Consider the following 7,324-nt stretch of genomic DNA (forward strand, 5'->3'; position numbering starts at 1 on the left):
TTGATGTAATCAGATTGAAGTTTGAGGATAACATCCAACACCTTGTTGAAATATTTACTTATGGACCAGTTCAATCTATAAAACATCTCTGTTGTGACACTATAGGCTTGTTGTTAACCAACAGTTAGGAGGAAATAGGCAAGTTGTTCTTCCACTGAGATGGTCTTTGTCGCTGATAAAAACCCTTTGCTATTAAGTATTGTTGGCAATATGTGAAATACAATTTGATTCATCCTGTAAACTTTTCGAAATTTAACAGGAGATTTGTCTAAGGCCTTTGCAAATACAACGGACCATTCATCCCATAAGCATGTAGTACACCTCTATTGCCATGGCATGGATAGTATCTTACTATGACAACAATAATACATGCCAATCCAACCATAATTACATCCATATCTTCTTCTGTCACAGTATCCATGAGAATCTGCAAATTTAAAATTCTAAAAAGTCATAAACAAAAATATTGGCTAATCTTTAATCATAACCTATTCATCCAAACTCAACAATCATATTCACATTCATACTCATCCACCATATTATCCACATAATATATTAAGACAACAAACATATAAAATAGAAACCTTAATCATACTGATAAGTCTAGCAACGTTATAATTCAAACATCGTCTTTAATACATAACAATCCTCTCAAAAAAGATATTGTACTTAAAATGCATTACAATTAGTTGTTTGCACAATAATTAAGCCACCCGACCCGCTCCGCCACTATCATTTTTACAAACAAGGCCTTCATACTTGGCGTATCTAACCATCTAGGAGTGCCATACTTCAGTGCATTTGATAGGTCCGGAATTTCCATGAGGGCATTGATCCAAGGTTCTTCGACATCGCGTTCCTTATACTTCATAACACATTTCATTGCTTCAGCGATTTGGCCAATTGCATCAATTAATTGTCTATTGTCTTCAGTGGGCAATTCGCTTCTCTTTCTACGACGATGTGAAGATGACCCTTTACTTCCACGAGATTGATCCGCTGTCGATTCAATTCCGCTAATGAATTGCAGTGGAGTTCCCATATCTACGTCAACATTGTCGAGCTCATCCATCGGGATAGGAGTCGACTCATCATGGATGATTTCATCACCCAGATCTATAGGAGTTGTACTACCATTCCCTATGGCTATTGTGTTTCCGACTACCATAGCCAATTTGTCGTAAAGGGGGCAACCTTGTTGTCTATACTTTGCAGCCTCTTTATGCCCCTACAAGAATAAAACATCATTTATAATGGAATAGAGTTCTTAGTAATGCGAAACAATACAAACTATTTTACACTAAATCATGATTTACTGACCTTAATGTAGTCTTGCCATACAGAATGACATACAGTTACTCGTTGTGTGGTTGCATCCCAACCGAACCCACTAGTGTTGAGACAGCTCGTTACCGTTTGGTATGTTTTCTTCCATGATCTTGTTCGATTCTTAAGCTGCTTAACGGTTTTTTTATTGACTGCGTCTTCATTGAACTTATTGACACATTCCGTATATACCTCGTGCTTCCAAACCCCATTGGGCAACTTGTTCCCCATATATACCTGCTCGACTAAAAGATCGAGCATTTTGTTGTCTTCTTCAAAGCTCCAAAAGTCATATGGTCGACCACTTGGTTGTTTTATTTCAGCTATTTTCAATCTAAATCCGAGATTATCCTCATGGAAAACACTTTATCAGACAACCATTACCCGTCATGAAACGAAAACCATAAATAAGAAAATACCATGTGGTGGATATTTATAACACCCGAATCTCCTCACCACATGGCAAAAACATTCCATAGCACTTCAAAATTTTTAAATAACATTCTAAAACATTCCAAAATTAATCAACTATTTCCATTGGAGATGCACTAAACAATGCAAACACACACACACACACACACATCAAGTCCAAATTCACCGAACACCCTGGTAGAGCCCCATATGACTTCAAAGTCACTACGAACTGTACCTCGTCAGTGATGGGGGTCGGGTTTCGTTGGCTAATGGACGCCCGTGTAGGCGACTCAAACCTTGTTTGAATTGGACTAAACATCGTAAACCGTAATTGAGAACCTTAAAAAAACCCTAGACCCTAAACCCTAACCATAGACCCCATACCTCCAAAACCTCCTAAACCCTATACCCTAAACCCTAATTCCAGAAGTTAAACAAAAAAACTAGATCTTAAAATCCCTAAAAGCCCCAAACCCTAAACCCTAAACCCCATCATCCAATAAACCTTAACTTAAAAAAATTGAAAAAAAACCTAAACCCTAACAATACCATAAATCCTTAACCCTAAAAACTTAACCCCTAAATACAGAGCACCAAACCCTAAAAGCACTAAACCCTAACCCTAATAAAAATTTTAGACCCTAATCTGTAACACTAAATCCCACAATTATGCACAAATAACCCCAAATTAGGCACTGAAACTAAAATTAAATCAAATACAACACTCATTTAATAAAAAAAAAAAAATTAAGGTTTAGTCATACCTTCTGAAATTTGGGGAAACTGAAGCCGACGGCTGAAATCAAAGCTGAATGGGGAAATTGATGTTGAATCGAAGTAGAAATTAAGAAATCGAAGCCCAAATGTCAAAATCGAAGAAAACCAAAACTGAAATAGGGGAAATCACAGGAAATCAGAGGGAATTTTGGGGGAAAAGATAAGAGCGAGAGGGAGAATGGAGTCAGATGCCACAAGGGAGAAAAGAGGGAGAAGAGACAGAGAGAAGAGAGGGAGGCCGAGAGGGAGAAGAGAGTGGGAGGTTCAGAGGGAGAGCGAGTCCGAGATGGAGAAGGACACCGGAAGGACATTCGCAGCGAGAGATGGAGGCAGTAGAGAGGGAGACCGTAGAGAGGGAGACCGAAGAGGGACGACGGAGACAAGAGAGGGAGCAGAGACCTCGGGGTTCAGGGAGACGACAGAGGGGCTGCGGGAACGAGAGAGAGGTGCGAGAACGAAATGAGTGAGACGGTGTGAGCCAAAGAGAGCCCCGTGCGTGAGTCATGTAGATGATTCTCAAAATCGGACGAAAAGCACTTCCACCGTTTACTCTTGGGACATGAACTCCTGAGTCATGGATGATCATGTACATGACATGAATTTTGGCGCTCCCTAATGACCTCAGGACATGAACTGCGTAATACGCATGAAGATCATGTCCTGAGTCATGTGCACTAACCCCCCCTAAAGGAACTAGAGACTCTATAGGTGAGGTGTCAGCCAATGCTTCGGGGGGCTGAAAAGATAATTTATCATGTTTATGAATTGTTGAGTCCTCGATGGGCACAATAGGCTTAGGAAACTCATTCACATGAGAGAAAGCAGGTGTGGAATCATTGGATGAGTAAAAAGGTTGCTCTTCAAAAAAGGTCACATCTCTAGATACAAATATTTTCTTGAGTGAAGGATTATAACACACGTATCCTTTTTCAGTATGAGAGTAGCCCAAAAAAATACATTTAATGGCTCTAGGGTCTAATTTGGTCGTATGTGCAGATGTGACATGGACAAAGCAAGTACACCCAAATACTTTCATAGGAAAGGAAAAATATCTTCAGTAAGAAAGAGATGGGAGAAGGGTGACTAATTGTTTAGAACTAAAGATGGCAACCTGTTGATGAGAAAGCATGTCGTAAGGATAGCATGGGGCAATAGAAGTGGGGCACATGCATATGTTGAAGAAGGGCCCGAGCAACCTTAAGAAGGTGTCTATTTTTCTTCCAGCCATACCATTTCATTGTGGTGTGTAGACTCAAGAGATTTGATGTATGATTCCATTACCCTAGCAAAAGGATTGGATTTCTCTCGACATATATTTGTTTGCATTATCTGACCGAAGAATCTTTAGGGGGTATTAAACTGAGAAGAGATCATATCACAAAAGGATTTGAAAGTAGGACCCAAGCCCACATTACCAAGGAAGACCCACATATCCAAGTGTGTTGGAAGATGGGCTCAAACCCATAAGACCAAGGAAGGTCTACACATCCAAGAGATATAGAAGATGGGCTCAAGGCCCACAGATCAAGGAGAAGGCCCATAGGTCCACATACAATGATGGCAAAATGGTAAATAAAGAATCATCTCATAGAGATGACATAGATGTAATTAAGTTAAAGTCCTAGGGTTAAAACGCTAAACCCTAAGTTCAAGGATATTATTGTAATACAATAGTTTCATTAATCTATAAATTGAGCTTCAGGGGGAGGGTTAGGAGATCAAGTCCATAACCTCTTTTTCCTCTGGTTTTCTCTCAATGAGTCTTTTTCCCTTTTTCTCCAAGTGCTAAATCTATGGAGTCCTGAATATCAACATGGTATCAGAGCTTTGATTTTCAAGACTCGTAGTATGGTTTTCAGAATTCCAAGAAACACATTATTTTTCTTTTCTCATATTGATGCTATATTTTTTCATAGTATTAGAACTTCATAGATTGATGCTGCCATTGTATCTTTTCCGATGATGACTAATGAAGTTGTAATCATTGAAATTCCCAAAGACGAGGAGGCACTAGCAATGGCTCCTTGCATGGGTGGTATGGATTACTAAATCAAAATATTCATGCAGCATCCTTTCGTTCTCGGATGGCGGTAGCATGACTAGAACCCATTTTTCGGCCCACTTTAATGGAGCCCATCTTGAACAATGTCATTGTGCGAAGGGGACGTGGCCTGGTTTGGTTTACCGGTGACGAAAACAACGACCTGGTGCTCATTCTTATCACAACATGGTATTAGAGCCAGGTTTTCAAGATCCACATCTATGTTTTTAGGATTAAAAAACCCCTATTTTTCTTTGTTCTACCGTTGCTTAGTTTTTTGCGTCATCTTGTTGTTAGTTTTTTTTCATTAGACTTCCTTTGTGTTTCAGTTACCTTCCGTTGGAATTTCACCACCAGTGCTGCTCGCTCCAACCCCCTGGGCTCCTACCACTACGGCGGCATCAACATCACTCGCACCATCAAAATAACCTTCACCAGCCTCTGTTCTAGAAAACTCAGTCTCCCTTGTCACCGCCAAGGTTGTTGCTGCCGTTTCTGCTACGGGATGCCACCCGCATCCTGGCATCGTCAAAATTCAACTAGTGAGGATACAATGACACCCGATGGTGGAAGACCCTCAAATGGTCTCCTTCTCCGTCAACAGCACCTCGGACCTAGTTCCAAATAGAGCAACATCTTTCCAACAGGACTGACAAGCTAGTTTCTTCGCTTTGCTGGCGTAATTTATTTCTCGAAAGTTGCCATCAATGATCTAGACAGCATCCATCATATTTCTGGAAGTTGCTAGTGGATAAGGTCTCATATGTCACTGCTCCGACAACTGCCATCTATCTTTGGAAACTAATCTTCTTTAGTCGATTTATTTCGGGAAGTCTTTGCCCTGATCCAGCCTGGTATCACGGGAAAAAACTGTTAGATCCGTAATAGTAAATTCTAACCTAGAATTTACAACATGCTAGAATATTAGGATTAAAAACTGACATACCTTGATCCATTCCGTAAATTTCACCTTCTGATGCGGAATCTCTATGACGAATGATAAGAACGGATATGGTCTTTCTCAACTAAATCACCTTATTCCTCAATGGGACCTTCGTCTCTCTTCTGGATGGGGAGAAGGAAAACTGTGTTTGATTTAGTATATTGGGGACCATAACCATGTTGTGTCTCTTTATATAGGGTTCTCATAATTCCCTATGGTATCTACTCAAGTGGCCCATATCCATGGCCCATTCCTTAATGGGCTTAACAAAATTAGATCACTTAATTTCAGCCCTTCCATTAATAATAGAAAATATAATTGCATAATAAATATGTTACCCAAATTAGAATGGGAAATATGAATTTCCTAACAATCTCCCACTTGGGTTACATATCATTTCTGAAACAATTATATCACAATTCTTAGGTACGCATTTGTATACTATTAATAATGGAACCACTGCAACTTTCATCACATTACATTCGTGACAAAACCACGATGATCACCATACTAATACACTCAATGACGTAGATCAAATATGGATGAGTAGCATGGAAATTACATGCAATGTGATCTCAAACATGCCTATTTCCAACTAGTCCTTCTTTAGTCTTTAGTGAGATCTTTCCATAGTCCTTAATGCAATGTGAATATTGCACATAGAAAAACACAAGCAAGTTCATAAATAAAATAATAAGCAATCAATTTTATTAAAAAATCAAATAACTCAATGTTTAAAGCAAACATATACTACAAAAATGACTCCCACTAAACCAAGGTATCCTCATAAATAACGCCCATATGAGCAGTGTGCTCATGAAAGACCTTAGGTGGTAAACCCTTGGTTAATGGGTCTGCTAGCATAGAGTCCGTCCCTATATGTTCTATAGAAATCTGCTTATTTTGAACTCTCTCCTTAACAACTAGAAACTTGATGTCAATAAACTTTGACTTATGTTAGGTTCTTCCCTTGCCATGGATCGAGTCACCCTTCTTTCCTCTCTTCCCTCCATGGTTGATCTAGACGTTGGAAGAGAAACCTTGTTTCTTGAACGAGTAATGGTGGAACTCAATTTAGAATTAAGGAGCTTTGGAGGAAGCTCAACCTTGGACCTCAAAGGGAGAATCCGACCTTGACCTCTGAGGGAGAATCAGACCTGTAAAATATAATTTTCTCAATACTTCCTCTCTTTTCCTTCACCTCCCCCTAAATAGGGTTGAGGACAAAAATACAAAGATGACCCATTAGGTCAAGTGGTTCATGCCACATTACACTGAACCAACCCAAATTAAACCAAACCAAATAAAGTAAACCAAACCGAATTGAAATCACATGAAAAGTAAATTGACATAATTTAATTCCTATGCCTATGGATAACTCGTGATGCATGGAGTCCATAACAAATTCGTCGAGCTCCTGTTGTTGTTGGAATAAAGTACTGCCGAGTTATTGTCACAGTAAATCTTTAATGGCCTCTCAATGCTATCTACCACTCGCAGCCCAATGACAAAGTTTCGCAACCATATTTCGTGGTTGGATGCCTCAAAACAAGCAATAAACTCCGCAGCCATGGCTGAAGAAGCTATAAGAGTCTGCTTAGCAGACTTCCATGAGATAGCTCCTTCACCCAACATAAAGATGTAGCCAGATGTGGAGCGTTTGCTATCTTGGCATCCGACAAAGTCGGAGTCAGAGAACCCAATGATCTCTAAACTGTCTGATCTTCGATAAGTAAGCATTTAGTCTATTGTTCTCCTCAAATAACGCATCACGCGTTTGGCTGCCTTCCAATGTTGCATACCCGGATTACTCAAATACCTGC

This window comes from Aristolochia californica, unplaced genomic scaffold, assembly GCF_029961685.1.
Source record: "Aristolochia californica isolate CCGP_79_NKW_82.1479 unplaced genomic scaffold, dmAriCali1.0.hap1 SCAF_10, whole genome shotgun sequence".
NCBI classification, from domain to species: domain Eukaryota; kingdom Viridiplantae; phylum Streptophyta; class Magnoliopsida; order Piperales; family Aristolochiaceae; genus Aristolochia; species Aristolochia californica.